We start from the raw sequence: 24,551 nt of genomic DNA on the forward strand, positions 1-24,551 counted from the left end.
TTATATCATTTTTTTAGATTTATTTATTTATTTATTTATTTATTTATTTATGGGAAGAGAGAGAGAGAATACTCATGAGTGCAGGGAGGGGCAGAAGGAGAAGCGGACTTCCTGCTAAGCAGAGAGCCTGATGTTGGACTCGATTCCACGACCCTGGGATTATGACCTGAGCTGAAGGCAGATGCTTAACCGAATGAGCCACCCAGGAGCCATTGTTATATCACTTAAAATTTCACAGTATTCTAAATCTAACTCTGTAGTTCGGAGTTGATATAAAGCTATTATATCACCAATCTTATTTTCTAAGAAGAAAAGTCACCGAAATCAACAGGGCCAGTTGGAAGCATCCTAAGTTTAAGATCAAAAAAACCAGAACACACTTTGGGCCTCTACAGTGTGTTCTTTAGCTCCAAATCCTTGTTTTTCGCCCACAAACTGGGGGATATTACAAATACCTCATGATGTATTGGTGAGGATGAAAAGAGATAATGCAAAAAAAGTAGCTAGGAAATAGGGACTCAATGTCAGTTTGCTTCCTGTATGCAAACCTCTCCTTCTTCTCTCTCCCCACAGCTTTCTTTCCTGCCTTATACTCTACTTCCTTTGGATAGTTAACTTAAGAATCAGAAAATGGTAAAACCTAAAGCAGCCTTAGTGACCATCAAGTGACTTCATTTAACAAATGAAGTGAATAAGTTCCAGAATGTGTAAAGATATAAACACAGCTAAGCAGTGGCAAATGCAGTTTAAAAAACAACTCCAAATTCAATGTCTTTTCCATTATATCTCCCCAAAAGTAGATATAGCTTATTTAAAAATTAATGTTACTCTCCAATTCTGAACTTAATCAAGAATTCTAAACAACCCATGTCGTAATGCAAACTATGATTGTATAATTTTATGTGCTTTAAATACATACAGCAACAGCCTGCAATAGTGCCTGTGTGCCCTGTTTAACAGTTGAGGCTGTTCAGTTTCAGACAAGTACTGCTGTGCAGAAACCCCAACCCACTGTTGCTAGATATTTTTGAAGAACAGATATATATCTCAATACTGATGTAAAATGTTTGTTTTTTTAAAAACATTAAGAAGGCTAAACAAACACTTGTTTGTGCTTTCTACAATAATGGGTAAAGTGAAGAAATGAGCATTCATAGTATCTTCCATACAGCTTAGTAGGTCTGCACTTAGTGAAGGAATTAGGGGAGAATAAACAATTCCTTTCCTCTTATTTTCTCTTTCCACTTGTTTTCATCTTAAACCGGGTAAAAAAGTGAGCTTTAATGAGACTATCCTTTCATATTTCCCTTTGTACTCTGAAGTTCACAGCTCACAAACAGGAGCCTGGCAAACATTTGGCAATTGATTCATTGATTGTGGGACTGCTGCCAATTTCCTCCACATTCCCCATACACTAACTCTATCCCTTTATTTCTTCTTCAGACATTTATCCAATAAACATTCACTGAACACCTCCAGTCTTTCAGGCCCTGTGCTGGAGATGATAAAGAAATAAGTAAGAAATGGTTTCTGACTTCCAAGAACTCCCAAGTCTTAAGAAAGGGCATAGGTATTTAACAAAATAACTCTTTTTGGGGACAAATATAACTCTCTTTGATGGCATATAAAAGTTGTTTGGAGATGATTCTCTTTAAAGTGGCATTCTCTTTACTTCATACCCACCACATTTCACATCACCAAAAAAGTGCAGCTGTCAGTAATGATTAACACAACGGCGAGACATGGTGTCTGAGAACGGATATAGGTGGTTTTATAAGGACTATGTGGTTGTGTGGGACACGCATGTTGAACAGAGACTACAGACACTGCCCAAAGCTTCCTTTTGCAGGGTGCGGATGTAAATGAGCCTTGCGTGGAAGTCTCTGCTTCCGGAATAGGAAGATTGACTAACCAGTGGAGCTCTGTATTACTCATTTCAGCAATCATTTGCTTTTCTTGATGCAACATACAAAACTTGTACAAGAGGCGGCAAAGGAACTTAGGTCACCCACATTAATTTAGGACACGTTTCAATTGACCTCTTATGCCAATTCTATCTATTAAAGTTTAGAACAAAGTCAAAGATGCTGAGCTTAAACAAACAGAATCTCAGATCAAAAATTACAATCATATGGCAGTTGGGGGAAAATGATTCAGCAATTTTTATTTAAATTAGACTCCCAAAAGGATTCCAGATAAAATTATATTCTGATTGCCTGCTATTTGTGTAGTACTCTTGTAGATGCTGGAGAGACAAAATGACATGTAAAATATGCTACTGTTTCTCAAGGAATTTGCAATCCAGTTGGGGGAGGAAGCTTTAATCATGTTAACAAAAGAACAGCAAAATGAAGTGGCACACAATGTCTTGCCAAATGACTAATGCTGATAGTCAGAGATACACATATAGTTAGATAACAGTAGCTATGAGCTAAAGCAATCTAGAAAAAAAATTGTACTTAATGTGAGCTTTGGGAAAGATAAAATGAAGAATGAGGTGCTATAAGGGAACAAGGGGAGTGGAACAAAGGCACAGGTGTAGGAAAGTTTTAGGGAAGTTTAAAAACAGGGATTGCATTCGTTTGGCTGTGTAGGGGTACGCTGGGAGAAGAGGAGAGCCAGTGTTGAGAATGCAGGTTGAAATCAGACTAGGAAGAGCATGAATGCACCCCAAGGAGTTCAGAACTCCTTACATAGATAATGTTGAGCCATTGAATGTTGTTCATCATCCCAGTGATTTAATAAACCTGGAGCTTATGTGCAGGGTACAGACCAGGAGTCAGAGCAAGGACCAGGTAATTGGAAGAGGTGTGAGAACCCCATTTGGCTCATAACATGGCATTTCTTCAAATGAATATATTCTCTAAATCGTTAGTTCCATGTATATTTAGTAAACTGTGAAGAAACTTCCTATGAGTTTAGATTATACGCCACTCAATATTAAAAATAAATCTGTTACATTCACAGACCAGAACATCTTCACTGTTTTGGAATTTTCTGGTTCTCAAGTTAAAAATTGTTCCCCACATTTCAGAATTCATGTTTTACTTTGTTTCCCTCTGCGATTCCTTGTAACATTCAAATTCTTGGCACGGATTTAAAAACGTAGATAAAAAACCCCATCTAGTACCCAGTAAATAGTGCTCTATGATATGTTATTTATATTCAGAATTTCAGTGCACTGAACTACCTACCCAGAGTGACTCTCCACTGAGTGGCTTCAGAGCTGGTGGGGTGGCCTATTTTTGCACTGGGTCATTTCCTATTTACATCCTAAACCAAAATGGATCAATGTAAGCGAGGACTATTATGTCCAATATCCATTCTTGGAATTGGTTCTTTTGGCAAGGATAAAACAAAGGTTCATTTTGCCTAGTATAAAAATTAGAGAACTCAGTGACCTGACACTTCATTTTTGAATTATTACATAGATATTGCAACATTACATAGGTAACCAGATAGCTGTCTGACTAGCTCAACTCTTCACCTGAATATGATTAGGATCAACCAAACTTTTCCTCTTAACTGTTTAATTTAATGAGGTCAGTTTTATAGTTCTGAAAGGATTGCCAGACATCCAGTCAGAAATCAGTGGGGCCAGGCACCGGAGTTCCTATTTGCATGACCAGAGACCCTAGTGCACCTAAGAAGAAGGTTAAATTTGAGTATGTCATCTTTTCTGATCTGGTCAGAACTTAGTAAGTTTGTTCCGGGATAATTTATTTAATTCTTATTCTTATCCACTAAAAAGAAACAAAAAAAGGTAGGCATCAGAATACTCTTTCTTGGATTTAATGTTAAATCACATGAATTTAGCATATAACCTTGTTAGACTATAAAATTCAACATGGAACCATCTGAAGAGAAATGAAATCCATACTTAACAAAGTACTGTAGCCTATAATATTGATTTGCAATATTATTTTTAATGTAGACTACTGTAGTAGATCAAAGACTCCTACTCATTTTCTGATGACCATGCCAAAATTTTTTTTCTAAAAAATAAAATTTATAAAACAAAACTCAAAACAGAAAGCTTACTATAGGCTTTAGTAACATTGTGTTTTATTAAATATTTTAATCAAGAATTCTTTATTTAAGATTTATTTATTTGAGAAAAAGAGAGACCACAAGCAAAAAGAGGGGCAGAGGGAGAGGGAGAGAATCTCAAGAAGACTCCCTGCTGAGCACAGAGCCTGATGTGGGGCTCAATCCCATTACCCTGAAATCATGACCTGAGCCAAAATCAAAAGTCCAAAGCATAACTAAACCACCCAGGCACCCCTTAATCAAGAATCCTTAGTTGGGGCCATAAAATATGCTGAAATTATCGTAATTAGAAATTTTAGTTCTCTAAGAGACCTTCTTAAACAACGTATAAAACTATTCTGTTTCAAAACTAATCATAGTGCATGTGTTGAATAATTTGATAAATGAGTTGACAGAGGTTAACATGCTATCTGAATGCTGATTCTTTCAGTTGTGAAGAAGGAAATGGTCATTATGCTCATACACACATCAGAGATGAATATGAGAAAACCCACATCACCACCGAAAGTATGTACCTAGCCAATAGCCTTAGGGAAATGTCAGTAGGAAATATTTCCTACAGCCTGCAAGCAAACAGAAATATTAATTCACTCTGAGCTTGTCCTCTCATTCTGTTATACTTTTCCATCCAAAGATTAAACTCTGTCCACATAATTCTAGGTACATAGGAGAAAGGAAGGAATTTTCTTTTCCTAAAAAGAGTCTCCTATAACTGCTTTATCTGAGGGTCAACAGAAGCACTACTCAGGGCAGCCTAATGTCAGCAGCGCCAAAATGCAGTCTTAAATAAACAAGAAAAAAATATGTATTATAAATCTTCCAGAAACATAGTTCCATAAATGTGGGGTTTGTGAAGTAACAATCATGAGCTCCTTTCCTTGATTCTAAAGAAGCATAGACTATCCTGCTATAGCAAGATTGGTTACCTTGTATGTACAACATACCATAAAAAAATTCACGCAGAACTTGGAGAGAGAAGATGTGCAGACGCTGCCACTTGCTACCTGTGATATTCAGGAATAGTTTTCCAGATCTCAACCTTTTCATCTTTTCATAAGGGATAATTATAGCTACCTTTCCAATAGAGTAACCAAATGAAAGAACATGATTCAACAAACTAAAAAACAACATGAATTTTCAAGAGCGTTGTTGTTTTTTCCATAATCAGTATTTTTTAAAAATGCATCAATATAACATATGGATGTCCAAGTGGATCTGTCATTCATTCCTTTATTTATTTATTAAATGTTGCCAAACCTTACAAGATGCTAAGAATGGTGTTAGACATTGGATGCGGGTTACTGATTAAATGGAGTCAGACAGACAATAATATAAGTGGATACATGCACACACCACATATATTTGTGTGTCTTGTGTTTTTGTGTGTGTATTTGTGCGTCTATTACAATTGAAATAGGTGTACAATAATGCAAGGGCTGAGAGAAGGACAGGTCTCCTAAAGTCCTTAAAGAAGTTAGGGAAAGTCTCTGAGGAAGTGATATTTTAGCCAAAATTTGAAAGATAGGAAAGAGTGAATCAAGCAAATGGGGGTGAGAGTGAAGAGGTGTGTTAACTATGTGAATGAGTGACTTTGTACTGAGGAACATCTCAAACTTTACCACGTATAACAGCACGTATAACTAAAAGAACCAGTAATTTTTACAGGAAACAAAATTAAGTCACACTTCTCAAGTTTCTTTGCTCTTTCATCTCTCTACTCCCTGGGCATCAATGATCACTCCATATTGTGTCTTTTGAGCTCTTCCTGACGACTCTAGTGTTTTCCAAAGTGTAACCATTATCCCCAGAGATAATTGGTTTTAAAAAAGATATATTCTGAGGCTCCTTCCTGGAATCACTAAATTACAATATCTTAGGGAGGGGCCTTGGAATATGCAGTTGTAACAATTACCTCAGGTGACTTTGATGGGCAGTAGAATGTGAAAATTGCTGGACCAGGCATGAAGCTAGGTATTGCATAAGATATCAAAACAGACATTTGGGTCTTCTGACACAAAGATCTCACAACACAGTCTGGGTGATAAGACTTATATACTTGAAAGATAATTAACACAATATTTTATTAGGATACACTCCAGAAGAGATGTCACCCAAAATGGCTGAGGAGCTCAGGCACTGGTGATCAAGGGAAATGCCAGCCTCTCAGCCACAGTAAGTGGATGGATGCCTTCCTATGATATGCCCTGAAAGTGGAACTATATGAGATTCAGGAAACAAGGCTAGGACATTTAGCTCAAGGGCCAAGTGACATTTTAGAAGTTCTAATCAGTATTTGGGGAATATTTGTGGAACAGAGCCTTGCCAAACATCTTTAACAGACAGCCTGCAAAATAGAGGAGTGTAGAGAAAAACCCAAATGGACAGAGCACAGGGGTGCTAGGACTGCATCTCAAATCCCACAGGAAAAACTGATCCAGGAAAGGGGATCTGAATCACTGTGAACTCATCATCTAAAAATTCTGCCTATCTCTTGAGATCTATTCTCCAATTTCCACCAAACATAAATAAAACTTCACTTTTGAAGTCAGAATTGTTTACCCTTGAGGCAGTTATAGCCTTGGAAAGGAGATATGCTAAATTTTGTACCAGAGAAGCCTGTGGCTCAGTAGGTGTTTTTTGTTTGTTTGTTTGTTTTGTTTTGTTTTTGTTTTTGTTTTTGTAATCTCTACACCCAATGTGGGACTCAAACTAAGGATCCTGAGATCAAGAGTTGTATGCTCTTCTGACTGAGCTAGCTGGGTACCTCTTTGGTTCAGTATTTTTTTTTAAGATTTGATTTATTTATTCATGAGAGATAGAAAGAGAGAGAGACAGAGAGAGAGGCAGAGACATAGGCAGGGAGAGAAGCAGGCTACATGCAGGGAGCCTGATGCGGGACTCTATCCCCTGAATCCAGGATCATGCCCTGAGCCAAATGCAGATGCTTAACCGCTGAACCACCCAGGCATCCCCCTTTGGTTCAGTATTAAACAACATTACTGAAATACCATTATCTATCCCTGTTTCCCAAATTGAAGCTTAGACTGAGATACTTTACTAAGGAGCCCCCCCCCCCCAACGTTTCTTTCTCATTTTAATCTCCGAGGTCAGTTTGGACTTGGTTTGGAGTGGATTTTATGATCTCCAAGAACCGCGACGCTCTTACTCTTTCCTATGTTAATTAATCTTGCTGATTTGACCTCAAGTCTCAAATAATATCACCTTTTAGATGTTATATTATAAAATCAATCAATAGTGACAAAACAGATGTTGACAAACAAGTGTAGAATTGATTAGAAGACAACCTGCCCCACTGTCTTCCCTCTTTCTCCATATTCTACTCTTGGTCCTCTAAGTAACTTAATACTCCAGGATTTTGAGGAGCTCTTAGGCATGTCTCCAACTGCTTTTCTGCTGCTGATTGTCCCAGTAAGCCTCTAGGTAGGTGTGCCACTACCAATTTCCATCATTACCAACATATTTCCAATTCCAAAGAGTATGAATCGTTTATTTAATTACAGAGACTTGATATTCTACTTTGGAATGGTTTTCAATAGTTGGTTTATTACATACAACAACAAAAGTCATCATTTTTGTGATTTTATGCCTTTTCTCACGTTTCTCCAAAAGTCAGAAATGCCATTATCTCCTGTTAAGACTCAGCAGAAAATATACTCCTGTGGCCTTTTCAAAAAGTCTTTACCTGTTCCTCCCACTGGTTCAAAACAATAGGCTCAGAGCCATATTTATCAGACTGTACAGTGGTTGGCTGTGTATGTTTATCTATATATCTAGCACTTATGTCATCAGAATGTTAGAGGCTTTGAATTCAGAAAGTTTGGGCTCCATCATTAACTTCTTGTGTGTCTTTAATAAAATCACTTAAACATGCTTGGTACTAGAACTTTCCTCTATCTAATGTTTTTAGTAGTATCTACTTAATGGACTTGTTAGGAAAATTAAGTGAGAAAATTAATAAAGAAGGTCTCACACAGTGCTAAGTACAGATTAAGTATTCAAAATATCAGCTGAGCTGGTTAAATCAGAATGACCAATGTGCCACTGGCATTGTCACTTCTGGTAGAATTCATGCTCATAGCAATGGCTGGGTTTTTTTCTTTTTCATCATATACCGAAAAGAATTCTCATTTCTCAAAAATTCCAGCCAAGAAAAAAATGAATATCTTTGTTCTGATTTCAGTGTCCCAAAAGTTCCCAGACAGAAATACAACATGAGCTATAAATCCCCCAATCCTCAAAGTTCTACCAACTATAAACCAAAATACAGAATTTTCCGAATTCTTCCTCCTTCTATATGCCAGGCAGTTAGTGAGAAGGTGCTTGTAAAAATAGTAGTTTCCCCTTACTCAAACTCATTGACCTTTTGCCCTTTCTAAATGTGTTTCCCTCTTCAACATTTGAAGAACTACGATGTTTCATCTTTCCCACTGAATAACCAGTGATTACGTAGGCAAGGTGCTATCTGAAACACTGGGAAAGAAGAGGAGGGCAGAGAAACTTTCCCTAGGAAATAATATTCACATCACAGATTTAGCTGGAACACTGCTGATACACTAAGGGATTTATCTACTACTAGAGAAATCAGTACTTCTGAAACATTAAGATTCCAAGTAACAAGTGCATAGTTGGAACAATACTGGCAAGTGGTCATAATAAGAAATTCGAAGTAGAATACTTAGGACATTGCTATGGAAAGACAAACCAAATTTGCTTTTCAAAAGTTATCTACAATTTTTAACACATGGACCACAGAAGATGAACAGTAAAAAAAATGTTTGAAAGTGTGTGTGTGGGGGTGGGTGCCTCGGTGGCGCAGCTGGTTAAGCGTCTGACTCTTGGTTTCAGCTCAGGTTATGATGTCAGAGTCCTGGGATTGAACCCCATTTTGGGCTATCTGCTCAGCATGGAAACTCCTTGAGATTCCCTCTCTCCCTCTCCCTTTGCCCCTCCTGCTTGTGTGCTCTCTCTCTCTCTCAAATAAATAAGTAAAATCTTTAAAAAAATGTTTGAAAGTGTGACCGTGGATAAACTGCCTAAAATCTGAATTTTGAGCAATGACATGAGAGCCAGAAGCCCTAACATTTAGTTAGGAAATAAAAAAAATAGTGATTGCAACTTTGATGAACGTAGGATTTTGACTACTGGGAAAGATAGGAAAATATTAGCAGACAATAGAGAATCACGATGAAAAAGAAAAGGAATCTTTCAGAAACTTAAACATGTTACCACACCCTGCTAGTGATCTAAGGATCTTCATATTTCAAGTTCCAGTGGTTAATTATCATTCCTTCTCATACGTGATCTATCAGCTGCATTTAACTCATACAGACCTCCTTATGAAAATACTTATATTTTCACTTGGTTCTAAGAGATTCCACTCCCCACTCCTGTCCCTTGCTTCTTTACTGGATCATCTCCTTTCCAATTTCTCATACTGAGGTTCTTCTCAATCTCTACTTTGTAGGTGTTCTAATCAAGTCCCATTTATGTGCTATTGTCCTCCAAGTTTATATCTCCAGCTCTCACTTCTCTCCTGCATCCAACTCTATTCAGTCTTTTCTCTTAGATACCTAACAGGGCTTTTATTTTTTAATTTTTTTAAATTTTATTTGAGAGAAAGAGGGAAGGAGGGATGGAGGGGGTGAGAGAGAGAATCTTAAGCAGGCTTCATGCTCAGTGTGGAGCCCAATGCAGAGCTCAATCTCATGAACTAAGCTGAAATTAAGAGTCAGATGCTTAACTGACTGACCCAGCCAGCATGGAGCCCAACTCGGGGCTCGAACTCATGACCATGAGATCATGACCTGAGCTAAAATCAAGAGTTGATGCTTAACTGACTGAACCACCCAGTCATCCCTGTCCTATACTTTTTTATAACTCTTGGCTTGGGGCATCCCAGTGGCTCAGTGGTTTAGCACTGCCTTCAACCCAGGGCGTGATCCTCGAGTCCTGGGATCAAGTCCCATGTCGGGCTCCCTGCATGGAGCCTGCTTCTCCCTCTGCCTGTATCTCTGCCTCTCTCTCTGTCTCTCGTGAATAAATAAATAAAATCTTTTTAAAAAATTAAAAATAAATAAAACTCTTGACTCATAAGTCACTATTAGGCATTATATTATTTATTTTTCTATGTGTCTGCCCCACCATCTCCCCTTGAATATAGGCTCCATGAGGGCAGGAACTTGTCTGTTTTGTTTTCTGCTATACTTTCAGTGTCTAGAACAATTTCCAAAACATGATGGGAACTAGTAAATATTTTTGAATAAAATAAATTACTAATTGAATGTGGGTGAATCATTTATTTAGTAAATTATGAGTGACTTATAATATAGATGTTGTCAATCTCAGTGAATCCTCTTGATTTTATAAAATCCTCAGCAGAATTCCTACACACCTGGCTAGTGATAATAGAAGGTTCTGGAGTCTACTTCTATGGACTTCTATATGACTTACATACAAATGCAAGTGTAACTTCCATCAATAGTAACTAAACACCAACATTAAGTAGCACCTTTTGACCTATAAATTAATAAAATATTATCAATAAATCTGAAGGCACGAAGAGTCAAAGAGCCTAAGAAACCAAACACATATAAAGAAGCCACACACACAAAAAAAGCAAATGATTAGTATTCACAAATGTGGTAGTCAGCCTGGGATCACAAAACCAAGGTAGGAAAAGATCAAGGCCAAATCACTTGATTTATCTCCACATGACCAATATACACAGTTTCTGCAGAAAACTGAGAACTTACTGGGGCCATTTATTGTCTTTCCTCTAGAGTTTTCAGAAGATACTATGAGTATGAGGTTTGCTCAGTAAAATTTTGGAGGACTCACTGAATGACAACATAATGAATCCAGGTTTCCTCACATACCTTAAAAGGAGTATAGATGTTCTTTAAAAAAAAAAAAAAAAAAAGGTCATCCAAAAATATCAGGTTAATTGTCCTTAAAAAAAAAAATCCAGGAACTAAAAGATTCTCACCATTAGTCACTTGCACAAGACCTCTGTGCCATTTACTTCTGGCCAAGGTTCAGGAGAATCATGAGATGACAGAGGCAGATGCTCAGCTTCAAAGACAAATACTGGGGATTTCTCAAGGACAATCCCCTTCTCTTGAGCAGCTTCAAGTGTATTTAAAAACTGGACATATGCACAGAAATACACACACACACATACACACAAATGTGTAGAATCATGCTAACTCAGATATACCACAGGAGATTACAGGAGACATATGGATCAGTCATGAATTCCTCTAAGTTTTGTTTTTGGGTTTTTTTTCTTCTGATTTATCATTTTCATGTTTGGAAAGGATAATTAGACTAATATATCTGAAAATTTGGGTATTTGCACATTTGGGAAAATTCAATCTTAGAAAAGAAGTTTGTTAAATAACACCAAGGATTTTTCTACCTTTTTATCTTTCATTCATATTTCAAATGCTGAGTGAGAGCAGAATCAGAATGTCTCTCTCTTCAGCCTGGGCCTTTGGGTGCCCAATACTGAAGAGTTGCTACTGGCCTATACAAACTCTTGAGCTAAACCAGGTTGTTTAGTCGATAAAGCATGTGACTCTTGATCTCAGGGCTATGAGTTTGAGCCCCACATTGGGTGTAGAGATTGCTCAAACTCTTGAACTAAAAATAACTGTCATAAAAATTTTATTAAATATGTCACATAATATGGTTAACCCCAGAGAGAAACAAAGAAAAGACAAGAACAAAATTAGATAAAAGAGTAGTAGGAAAATGCTATGCAGGACTGAATAAGTGGTTGACATATATTCTAAAGTAGTTTCTCATTTTAAAAAAGAAACTAAAAATAATTTTATCCCACTTTGTTTAGTCTCCTCTTCTCTCAGTTACCTAAGATAGGAACTGTAACTTCTTCCCTTTACTTGTCAAAGACTGTAATTATACATATATAATCAAATAGGTACAAAATATATTCATTTATTTATTAAACAAATATATATTGAACAGCTACTATGTGATAAGCTCCTTCTAGGCACCAGGGAAATGGCAGTGGACAGACAAAATAACCTGCTCTCATGGAAATTATACTCTAGTGTAAGCAAACAATTTTTTTAAAGTAAGAAGTAAAAATAAAGAATGTTAGATGATTATAATTGCTGTTGGTGAGAATATGGCAGGGAAGGAAAATAAAGTGTTTTGAAGGGTTGCAATATAAACATGATAGTCAAGGAAAACTTCACTGAAAGCCATGAGACAAACAAAATCTAAAAGAAAGGACCAAGTCATCCAGATATTAAAGAAATATTCTTTTAACCAGGGGAAATAATTTGTGCAAAGAGAATGTGCAAGAGGTATAGTCAAGGAAGAAGTGTCAGTGGCATGAAGTACTCAAGAAAGACATAAAGTTGGAGAGATTATACATGGTCAGGCTGCTTAAAGCCTTGCAGGGCATCCTAGAGACTTTCGCTTTGCTCTGAGTAAAATAAAAAGTCAATGAAGGATTTTGAACAGAGGAGTAAATGATCAACTTTTTTTTAAAGGCTCACTCTGGCTGCTATACTGAGAATAGACTAAAGGTGAAGGATGAGATGAAGGATAAAGAAAAGGAAGGTTTGTTAAGAGATTATTGTTTTAACCCAAACACAGGATAATGATGGCTTAGAGCAGGTTGGTGTCAGTGGAAATGATAAGAAGGAACCAGATTCTGAATATTTTCAAGACAAAGTTAACAGGATGTAGTACAGACTAGATGTGAGAGGCATCAAGATTGATTCCAAAGATTATGGTCTGAGCATCTACAAAATGGAATTTTTATGTGTCCATGGAGTTCAGAAAGAATTTGACAAGAGCAAGTTAAGAGTGATGGGAAATATGGAAATCCTAATTTTGAGATACCTACTAAGCATTCAAGTTAAAGGGAAGAAAGAACCAAGAGAAAGAGAAATTAGGGAATTTATAGCAAATGAATGGCATTAAAACCATAAGGATGAATGATTAGTATTAATCAGGAATTAAATCAGAACAAAAGAGAGATTTGAGGACTGAGATTTGGATCACTCCAAAATTAAGTCAGGAGTTAAAGAGGAACCAGCAATAGAAAATGAAAAGAAATGGTCTACAAAGTGAAAGGAAAACCAGACTTGTCCTGGAAGACAAGTGAAAAAATATTTCAAGGAGGAAGTGATAATCAACTATGTCTGATTTTACTCATAGTTCAGGTAAGAAGAGGATTGAGCATAGATCTTGGTTTCGATGACAGAAGATCTTAGCGACATAGACAAGGGCAGTTTCTGTGGACTATTGGAAGCAAAGGTTGACTCTGAACAAAATGGAAATAGAGAAAGTAGAGAGGAATTAGAAAAGAGAAAAATTTGGACAGTGTTTGAAAGGGGGTAATGAGATGAAGAGACGCGATGTTTTTTAAAGGGAAAAGAACATTCACTTAATCCATATGTACATACAGATTAGAAAGGTCATGTTAAAAGAGAGAAAATTACAGAGAGAAGAGAATTTCTGAAGGAATATCCTTCTGGAATGGGGAGAGTTAGCCCTGGCCATCCCCAAGGGCAATTCCTCCATGGTAACAGCAGAGAAAGTAGAATATTTGGGTATAGAGGCCAGGGGTTGAGTAGATGAGAAATTCTCCTCTACTTGCCTCTATTTTCTCAGTAAAATGGGAAACAAGATCATCACCTAATAGTAAAGATTCAAAGAGTAAAACTCATAACATAATTCAAGGGAAAAACAAATAACATCCAGAGAGAAAGATCTGAGACCTGCTGTCTGTTTAAAGACAAACATCTCTATCATAAATAAATAAAAATTAAAAAAAAAAGGGATCCCTGGGCGCCGCAGCGGTTTGGCGCCTGCCTTTGGCCCAGGGCGTGATCCTGGAGACCCGGGATTGAATCCCGCATCGGGCTCCCAGTGCCTGGAGCCTGCTTCTCCCTCTGCCTGTGTCTCTGCCTCTCTCTCTCTCTCTCTCTCTCTGCCTCTCTCTCTCTCTCTCTCTCTCTCTCTCTCTCTGTGACTATCATAAATAAATAAAAATTAAAAAAAAATAATAAAGACAAACATCTGTGCAAGAGCTCAACACAGGACAAGACGTGTCGATGTACTACCTGCAACACAGCCTGTGAAGAGACAGGGATGAAGAGAGCCACAGTTTTAAGGCCACACTTCAGGGAAATGAAACTCAGTAAAGCCAAGTCAGATCTGGCTGTCATTTCTGCCTCCAGTTCTGTCCAGACTCAACCATTACCACCAAGAGGTTTCAGTTTTACCACCAAGTAGTTCTTGTATACTTACACATATCTATTTGGTGGTGGGAGAGGCATGTGAGAAACAGAGGAGCATTGATTTATTTCTTTGTTTTTAATGAGCAATCCCAATTTACCAAGATTTTATATTTCTGTTACAAAGTCATCACTGCACCTTTGCACAAAATATGTTGCATTTCCAAACTGGCCTAAAGTTGATTACTTTTACATAAACTGGAATTTTCTCACATTTAAGTGGAGAAAACGGGCATGTTCCTCTTTGAATTAGAGCAAAACAGGTTACATGTAGACACCACAAAAAGATTTGTGAATGAAATGAGTCACATTCTGTAATGAAAACTATATATAAGAAGCTTATTATTCCATATTCTACATATTTACCTGCAAAGATTATGTCTTTAACTCTAATAATCCTCAGTGCTTATTCATTCATTCGGCAAATATTTATTAAGTAACTATTGTGTATCAGGCACATAGTACACAACAGTGAAGAAACAAAGATCCTTGCCTTCATGAAGCTGATTATATTTGAGAAGAAATAGAGATAATAGACAATTAACATAACAAAATGTTAGAGATGTAAGGAGGTCCTAAGTATAATGAGAAAAAATCCATCCGAGCTGAGAAAAATGAGGACAGTTTGGTGTGGTCAGAGTAAGTCGCGCTAAAAAACCAACATTAGCACAAAGACTTGTTGCAGTTGAAGGCAAAGTCATAGAAGCCCTTTGGGGAAAAGAGAGCCAAGCAGAGGGAACAAAAAATGCAAAGGCTCTGAGGAGAGAGGGCATGGAATGTTCACAGCAGTGTGTTGGAGCAGCTTGAGGGATGCAAGTGAGAAGAGAGGAGAGGAGAGGAGAGGAGAGGAGAGGAGAGGAGAGGAGAGGAGAGGAGAGGAGAGGAGAGGAGAGGAGAGGAGAGGAGAGGAGAGGAGAGGAGAAGAGAAGAGAAGAGAAGAGAAGAGAAGAGAAGAGAAGAGAAGAGAAGAGAAGAAAAGGACCAGTTACATTTATTGTGGGGCCCCATGCGACATGAAAATGTGGAGCTCTTTGTTCGAAATTATTAAGAATTTCAAAATAGCTGTAGCACAGACTTAAACGTGCACCCACACCTTCTGAGCACAGGACCTTGTGTGATTACACAGGTCACACAATCATGAAGCTAACTTTGGCAGGAGACAAGGTCAGGTCAAATAGGAAAGTAGGGGAACATATTCTGGAGGGTTTTCTAGTCCTAAGAACTTTGAGAACTTTGAGAACCTAAGAACTTTGAGAGAAGTAGCACATCACTGGAGGGTTTTAAGCAATCTAACTTACAGCATCCCTGCTGGAATTAGTTTGGGACCCAAAATGAAAGCAATAGGCTGGCTAGCAGGCTATTCCAATAATCCAGGTGAGAGGTGAGATGGTGGTTTGGTCCAAGGACAGTGTTTGCGGAGGTGGCGAGAAGGTCCAGACTCCGGATGCACCTTAAAGATGAAATTGACAAGATTAGTGATGGATTTTATGGAGGGAGAAAGAAAGACTTCAAGAGGAATGAAGAATGGTTCCAAGATTTGTGGCCTGAGGAACAGAAAATCGGAGTTGCTGTGAACTTAGACAAGGAAGTGTGAGAGAGACAGACGAGGTGGTGGTGGAGACACACATCAAGAGTTCAGTTCTCAACACGGAACTTTGAGATTCCTCTTAGACGTTTCAGTAGTGGAGACAGTGAGTTGGCCATTGGACACGTGAGTGTGCTATTTAGGAGAGTGGTCATGCTGGAGATATAAATGTGGAAGTAATCAGAAAAGCTTGAATTCTGCAGTGCAACCTAAAGTAAAAGTCTCAACTGATCTAAATTCTCCAAAAGTTCTAGGTTAATCAAAATTCTTTGTTGCTACATTAATTTTGGCTAATGATATCATGTCCTATTTACTTTTTACTCCTTTTCATTTTTTTTAAGATTTTTTATTTATTCATGAGAGACACAGAGAGAGAGAGAGGCAGAGAACACAGGCAGTGAGAGAAGCAGGCTCCATGCAAGGAGCCTGACGTGGGACTCAATCCCGGGTCTCCAGGATCACACCCTGGGCCAAAGGCAGGTGCTAAACCGCTGAGCCACCCAGGGATCCCCCCCATTTCCTTTTTATTAAAAAAGTTTTTTGCCCCCTCATTTAACAGCATGAGTTGGTTGAAACTGAATGCCAAGGAGTTGGGGAAAACTGTTTCTAAATATCACAATTAGTTTTCTGTACCAGCCATTGACTTTTCTATGGTTTGGAACCCACTTTTTTTTTTTTTTAATTTCTAGAATGGCCCTTCTGTTTCTCCAGAATAGCCCTTCAGTTACAGAAATGTACAGAAAATATTCATCTATTCCATCAATACTGTCATCATTAATTTAAGTGCAGAAAATAAATATTCTGGCTTAGGAATGTTACCTAGTAGGTTAAGCAAGGGCTGCATATTATTCTTTTGAGCCAGTGAGAAAAGGGAATTGTCCAGTGATGAGTGGGACTAGTCCAGTGATGAGTGGGACTAGCAATGCACGGCGTCTGGACTTTTGCTTGTACCCAGTGAAAAAGTTGGGGCTTTGTTAGTTTTAGGAGTTTCTTGTAGTAAATTCAGAATAGCAGAAGCTGTTTTTACAAAGAAAGGGCATCATAAATCTCTATGTTCAAACAATATTTTGTAAGGGCCTGGGTGTCAAAATGATGCAAGAAATTGGAGAGAGGGGCATTTTCTGTAAGCCTGCTCAGAACCAAATCCACAATTCCAGCACATCTGGAAGAGGCAGTTTTAAGAGAATCTAGAGACAACCCCCTTAGCAGTATCCCTGTCAAACTCTTGAGAAGTGCCCTCAAGAGAGAGGCTGCCTGGGATGGGTGAAGACAGGAAATACCAACAAGGAAGAGAAAGACAGGATGGAGGAGGAAATGAGGGGCCATACGGTGGTTGTATGCAAGTGCCTCTCTGAAGAGCTCAGAAATAATTTGAGAATGAGTTGTAGGAGAGAACTGGTATTCAATAATTGTGGTGTAGGAGGGTCAGAATCACTGTAGTTTATTTACTTCACTGTTTATTGATGCATGATGTCATCTCTACACCCAGCTTGGTAAAAGATGCATGTACATATATATTCTAGTTTCAAATGGAGACCAAGGGACTGTGTATTTATTAGCTGAATTCTTTGAAATTGGTTTCCTAGTATTATGTGCTGTGGGCTCAGGAATGTAGGACCACATCACATCTCTAACCTGGGTGAACTGCATTCTTCTTTCCAGTCTTCTGCTAATTCTCCTTTTTCCTGTTCTCTGTCTCAGTGGGAGGAATGGATGGAAAGAGAATTTTCAAAATTGGAATACAAAAGAAATAGAGATTTCCATTGCTTGCATGATACTTTATACCCCACTCTCTTCTTGTATGCCAAAAAGATGAAGGAAACCTAGCGGTGTTACTATTTATTTTAATTTTTTTAAGATTTTATTTATTTACTCGTGAGAGACACAGAGAAAGAGGCGGAGACATAGGCAGAGGGAGAAGCAGGAGCCCTGTGGGGAACCTGAAACAGGACTTGATCCCAGGACCCCAGGATCACAGACCTGAGCCAAAGACAGATGCTCAGCACTGAGCCACCCAGGTGCCCCAAGAAGTGCTACTATTTAATAACTCAATATAATATGGATTATAATAATGTCGACAGTGGGGATAATTTCAGTGTAAAATAGAACTTATTTTTTACTGAAATTTGCATTAAACTTATTCTCAGGTTTGAAGATGGCCTCTATTTTGGGGTTTTTGAATGAGTAGTAAAAGGTAAATTGCTCTAACACACAAGCAGAAGAAGAAATATGTCTCTTTCATGTCTTTAAAAATATAATTATATCCTCCAGGTTCAAACTGGGTATAGCATGAGTAATTGTTTTATGTGTTTGATAACAAAACTCTAAAAATATGTATAAAAACATTGTAGTAAAATCTATACTGTGAATGGAAAAAATACTTTAGGATTATATCATGTGCATGTTAGGTAATTTGTTCACTCCGGTAATTCATATAAAATAAAGTCTCTCAATCTCAGCACTGTAGACACAGGAGGTGGATAATGTTTTGTTGTGGGAGGCTGTCCTATGCATTGTAGCATGTTGACCATATCCCTGACCTCTCACTACCCCCTGCTCAGTCATGACAATCAAAAATGTCTCCTGAAGGTGTAAAATGTCTCCCAGGTGACAAAAACTACCCTTGGTTCAGAACCAGTAACTCTATTACTTTACAGGCTACAATGGAAAACTAAATTCATTTTCATAATATATTTTCATTTCTTTCATTTTGAGCAACTACTTTGAAGTCATCAATCAAGGAAGACAACAAAACTTTGTCAAAAAGATAATGTAAAGCATTTTATCTCCTAAAATTATTAAATGACACTATGCACACTGTCATTTGATGAAGCATACAAATTATCAGTTGTCAGTGTCATAGTCTTGCCACTTACAGATGACACAGTTGACTAATCTACTTCCTCCTTCAGAAACTCAACAGCCTAGAAACAGTAAGTATCAGGCGACTTTTTTGTTCACTCAGTAGGATCTATGTCTCACTAAGCTGGGCAATAGGCAGGAAGACCACAGAATTATACTATAGATTTGTTTTTTAATCTGTTTTATCTGTTACAGATAAGAGCTTAATTTTGAACACACTTTACCACCGACGTCTTTTTAATACAATTACTTTCATGTCAGAATTTTGAAAAGATTTATGTCACTTATTTACATTTACATTTCATATGGGAAATGCAACAGTTAGAAACTTCTAACTGGATCATAGATAAGTCCAACTATTTCCATACATTCTCATCTCTTGTTTTATGATCAAAGGAAAGCTACCATTGGACAGAACTCATGTGCATAAAGCATTTCTTATGAGGAATATAATGAGAATCTCTGCAGCAAAGCCAGTTTTCAAGACAAGCCTCTTATTTTGAACAATATTTGGTAGAAGATAATACCAATAATTGTCACACATTTTGATTAATTCTTACAATTCCTAAGTTTATTCTTGTTGTAGTTGAACTTTGACCCTGTTTTGCTGACTTTCTTCCATTGTATATGAATGGTCTAAGAAAAACTGAATATTAGACAATTTGGAAATAATTCTGAGACAATATTTCATTCAACAGATGTTTTTTAACTTCCTCTACTAATTATACATTTTTTTCTAGACCATCCACACTTTTTAAGGCATATTCCAGACAAGAATATCCAGGTGGTGGCATTTCTGAAAAAACTGATATAAATAGAAAATATCTTTTTTTAATTTTTTTTCATGTTGTTTTAATGAGGAACAAAGAAAAAAGAGGGAAAGAATTCTTCCTCTCCTCATAAGGCAGGGCAGATGAGAAAATAGAGAAGCAGTAAGAATTAAATACTTTCTACTGTGAGGGAAACTTTTTCAGACATTGAGACAAATGGATTTTCCTGTGCTCTGAAAAGAGAAACTTCATTCTTTTGAAAGTTTTCAGCTTTTTAAAAATTTTTATGTATTTATTGAGAGGAGGGGGAAAAATGAGTGGTGGGGAGGGACAGAGGGAGAGAGAGAGAGAGAAAGAGAGAGAGAGAGAAGCAGACTCCCCACTGAGCAGAAAGCCCAATGCTGGACTGATCCAAGGACTCTGGGATCATGACTGAGCCTAAGGCATAGGTTTAACCACCTAAGCCACTCAGGCACCCCTGTTTTCAACTTTTTTTTAAAGGACTTTACTTATTCATGAGAGACATAGAGAGGCACAGACATAGGCAGAGGGAGAAGCAAGCTCCCCATAAGAAGCCTAATGCAGGACTCGATCCCAGGATCCCAAAATCATGACCTGAGCCAAAGGCAGATGCTCAACCACTGAGCCACCCAGGCATGCCTGCTTTCAACTTTTTAATTTGATTTTTTTTTTTTTTTTTTTTGGTTCAAAGCAAAAGGATTTGTTAAAAAAAAAAAAATTCCTCTTTAAAAAAAAAAATAAAAAACTGTATTCAATAGCAACCGTCTGAAGAGGAGAAAAAAGGAAAGAAAACCAGAAAAGCCACAAAGCGCCAGCTGCACTTAGTTCCTGTTCACTCAGGGCAGCTGGTGACGTAGGCTTGTTGTATTTTGAATTCACGTGTTAGAACTGTTCATTTAGAGAGGAAACTGGCTTTAGCATAATCTGCAGAAGAAAAGAGCATTCACAGAACTGTTATTTTAAAAGGTGCACAGAAAACTGTAGTTCTTACTTAAATTTAAATGAATTTCACCTCAGCTAAAACGGGGGAACAATAGATGTATTTTATGGTAAGTAACTTCTGATTTTAAAGTTGAACAGTTTCATAAACAATTATTGGAACCTGAGAAACCTGAGTCAAACATCAAAACTTGAGCAGTTGAGAGTTTGGGTCTCACTGAGGAAGGATGCTTGGAAGAAAAGCAGGCAGGGACCAAGGACCCCACCCTCGAGGGAAACCACCCTTAAAAGGATTTCACACCACTCTGGAAGGAACCCTCCACCCTTTCCCATGTGATAGATAGATGACAAAAACCTGATTGGGTGACAGGTACAGGGAGAGTCAATCAGATTAAAACAGCTCAAAACAAGCCCATAAAAACCCCTAGACTTAGAAACTCTGATAGTAACTGTTTCTGGTCCCCTCCCTCTTTGGGAACTTAGTACCATCACTTTGTTATCGATCAATAAATTTTGCTTTGCTGCCCACCACTCTTTGGTCTACCTCTTCATTCTTTGAAGTGGCTTGACTAAGAACCGTGGACACCAAATGAAAAAACCCTGTAACGTCACTACTCGAAACAGGGGAGCTGGAAGGAGCAGCCTTGCTTTGCCTTCGCCTTGCTTTGACATCCCTGAGCTGGGGGTCCAGCAATCTTGTTTACCTTCAACCACACCTCTGGGGTGAGACTTGAGGACCTCTACTTGTAACATGGATCTTATGAGATCCCTGAGGCTAATGTTGAGGAGAAGAAAATTTTCACCCAACCTTGATTCTTTGGTTGGTAAATTGATATATGGAAAAGTAACAGGACAAAAACAAATTTAATTATGTATATATAGAAGCTCCATAAGAACATGAGACCCAAGGACAATTTGGGTCATTGAGCTGTATAAGCCATCCAGAGCTAAGGAATGGGATAGCAGCCTGGGGTTTCAAAGGGGAGGAAGGTAAGTCATAGAACAAAAAGAGATGTTTGGAATTAGATGTTTGTCCTGCCTGGAATTAGATGTTTGTTCTGCCATACAGAAAGGTCATTCCAATAAGAAATGGAATATTATCCAATACTATCTTTTGTAATAGCTTTCTTTTTGGGCTAGGACCCCTATATAAATTCATTCAGGTAGTTAAGGAAGAGGTAAAAAAAATTTTTTTTTAATCTGCTGGGTCTTTTTTTTTTTTTTAAAGATTTTATTTATTTATATGAGAAAGAGAGAGCAGGAGGAGGAGAAGGAGAGAGGGAGAAGCAGACTGCTCACTGAGCAGGGAGCCCACATGGGACTCCATCCCAGAACCCAGAGATCATGACCTTAGCCGTAGGCAGTTGCTTAAATGACTACCACTCAGGTGCCCCAAGTCTGCTGGGCCTTGAGTGCCTTCAGCTCAAAATAATCCTCATGCCAAAGTGGCCTATTTTGGGGTCAAGTATTTTGCTCTTCATTAGTCACACCTTTGAAACTTCCGCATAAAGATTGCTTCATCTCATCTCAGTCTCCTAGTCCTAATAACAGGTCAGTTCAGTTAAACAGGGTGTCTCATTTCTGGAGGTGGTGATGCAGGTGCATTTCCAAAGTGAGACCTATGGTGCAAGCAATCAGGTATTTAATAAGAGGCATTTCTATGGAAACAAAAGAAACATAGTTGGTTAATGACTGAAGCAGACTATCGTCCTCAAAGTTGGTTAATAATAGAAGAAGACTATTGTCCTTGTTTCTGACTTCTGAAGACAGTCAGTTGAGAAGATTGCTGTCTGGCTTGAAGCATCTCAGTTGGAGTGGAGGCCAGCATTGGCGGTCCGACAGATTTTCCTAGTTTGCAGTTTGAATGTCTCTGGTGATCTTTCTGAGTGGCCACACAGCAACAGGAATAAGACTGTCCATGCATGAGCTACTGTGGTGATTTCTCTTAAGTTTCTGTCAAGTTGTTCACATTTAGTTTTAAAGGGAAAAGGCAGCTTTTGCATTTAGTGATTCCAAGACCAAAAGATGGTAGAAAATTGCATATGTTAGTTCGGAGACTTGTCACCAGCTATGAGGTAACTGGAAGGATTCAGGATCCAGTCCAAAACCCCAAAGACAATGAACAGCACTAGAATCTAATATCTAAAAGTGGCTATAATGATAGGACGGGAGCCTGGGTGGCTCAGTCGGTTAAGCACCTGCCTTCGGCTAAGGTCATGATCCCAGGGTCCTGGGATGAGTAAGCCCCAAATTGGGCTTCCTCCTCAGTGGGGAGTCTGCTTCTCCTTCTCCTTCCACCTCTGCTTGTTCTCTCTCTCTCTCTCAAATAAATAAAATATATTTTTTTACATAGTGATGAGGGGGGCAGCCAGGGTGGCTCAGCGGTTTAGTGCCGTCTTCAGCCCAGGGCATGATCCTGGAGACCCGGGATCGAGTCCCACATCGGGCTCCCTGCATGGAGCCTGCTTCTCCCTCTGCCTGTGTCTCTGCCTCTCTTTCTGTGTGTGTCTCTCATGAATAAATAAATAACGTCTTTATAAATAAATAGATAGATGGATAGATGATAGATGGATAGATAGATAGATAGATAGATAGTGATGAGGGTAGTTGGAAGGCAGGCAAGGACAAGGGGTCTCTGCCCTAAGAGGAAATCACCCTTAAAAGGTTTTACACCACCCTAGAAGGAACCCTCCACCCTTTCCCACGTGATAGATGACAAAAACCTGATTGGGTGACAGGCACATGGAGGGTTAATCAGATTAAAACAGCTGCCAACAAACCCATAAAACCCCTAGACTTAATAACTCCGGTGGCAAACCTCTCAGGTTCCCTCCTTCCTCAGGAGTTTTGTACTATCACTTCACTATTGCTCAGTAAACCTTGCTTTGTTGCTCACCACCTTGTCTGAACTACTGCTTCATCCTTTGAAGCTACTGACCAAGAACCTTGGGCACTGATGGAGAAAAAAATCCTGTAACAATAGTTTCTGTGGAAACAATTTTTTTTCTCTCAATCATCCTCATTTCTATCAAAGATAGCCAACTTAAGACCAATGTGTTTGCACATTAAGTCTAGTTTCAAGAAACTTGGCATGATTATTGACATAAATGCAGCAAGAATAGTGATTGATCACATACATAGGCTTTGTTTGTTAAATTTTCCTCGATGGAATTTTTTTACAAGAAACTTTAGACTGAGCTTTTAAAAGCCTCTCAAGACTAAGAAGCCATGCCAAGAACTCACCATCAGACTTTGCCTTCAATGTCTATAAATTTGGGTGAATTCCTCTCTTCTTGAGGTGCCCCAAATATCTTGAGGTTCCAGAGCCTGTCAGGCCTTACTCACCTGATAAGGCTGCTAGGAACACTGTAAGCCAGGTACCAGGTCAATTTTTCCAAGGAGCTGTATTGGCTCCAAAAAGTCCACCTTAATTCGTTAAAGCTATCTGGTCGTTGACTATGTCTCTCAAATATGACATTTCAGTCAAAGCCTATGTGATATAACCAATGCTTCCAATTGTGTCCTGTTACAAGAACAATAGATTCTTACTAAAGTTACGTAAAACTGTATTACCATGAAAATAATCCTCACCATGTTTCCAAATTCTGGAGGGATCAGATCTGCTTAATTGTTACACCTTTGTTCACAAAGATATTAAAAAAATTGTTGATAGCTTATGAGCAAAAGAGAAGATTTCTTTAAATCTAGAAAAACAAAAAAGAACCGGCAATGTTTCAAACAAAAGTCATAATAATTACAGTCATCCTCATCAGTTTATTCAGGTCCATGTTATTAACACTTGTTCTGCTTGAATCCAGTTTTCCCCCTGTTCTGGAAATTCTTAGTCAACTCAGTTTCATAATCTTAAAGTTATCAGAAACCTGAACTTGTCAAAAGGCCTTTTTTTGAATCTCCTTAAAGGCAAAGTACTTCTGCAGGAATACTTTCACAAAGCAACAGTATAAAGCAATAATTATCTGTACATGACCAAAACACTTTAAATGCCCATTCTTTTTTTTTTCATTTAAT

The sequence above is a fragment of the Canis aureus genome, chromosome 38 (assembly GCF_053574225.1).
Source record: "Canis aureus isolate CA01 chromosome 38, VMU_Caureus_v.1.0, whole genome shotgun sequence".
Taxonomy (NCBI): domain Eukaryota; kingdom Metazoa; phylum Chordata; class Mammalia; order Carnivora; family Canidae; genus Canis; species Canis aureus.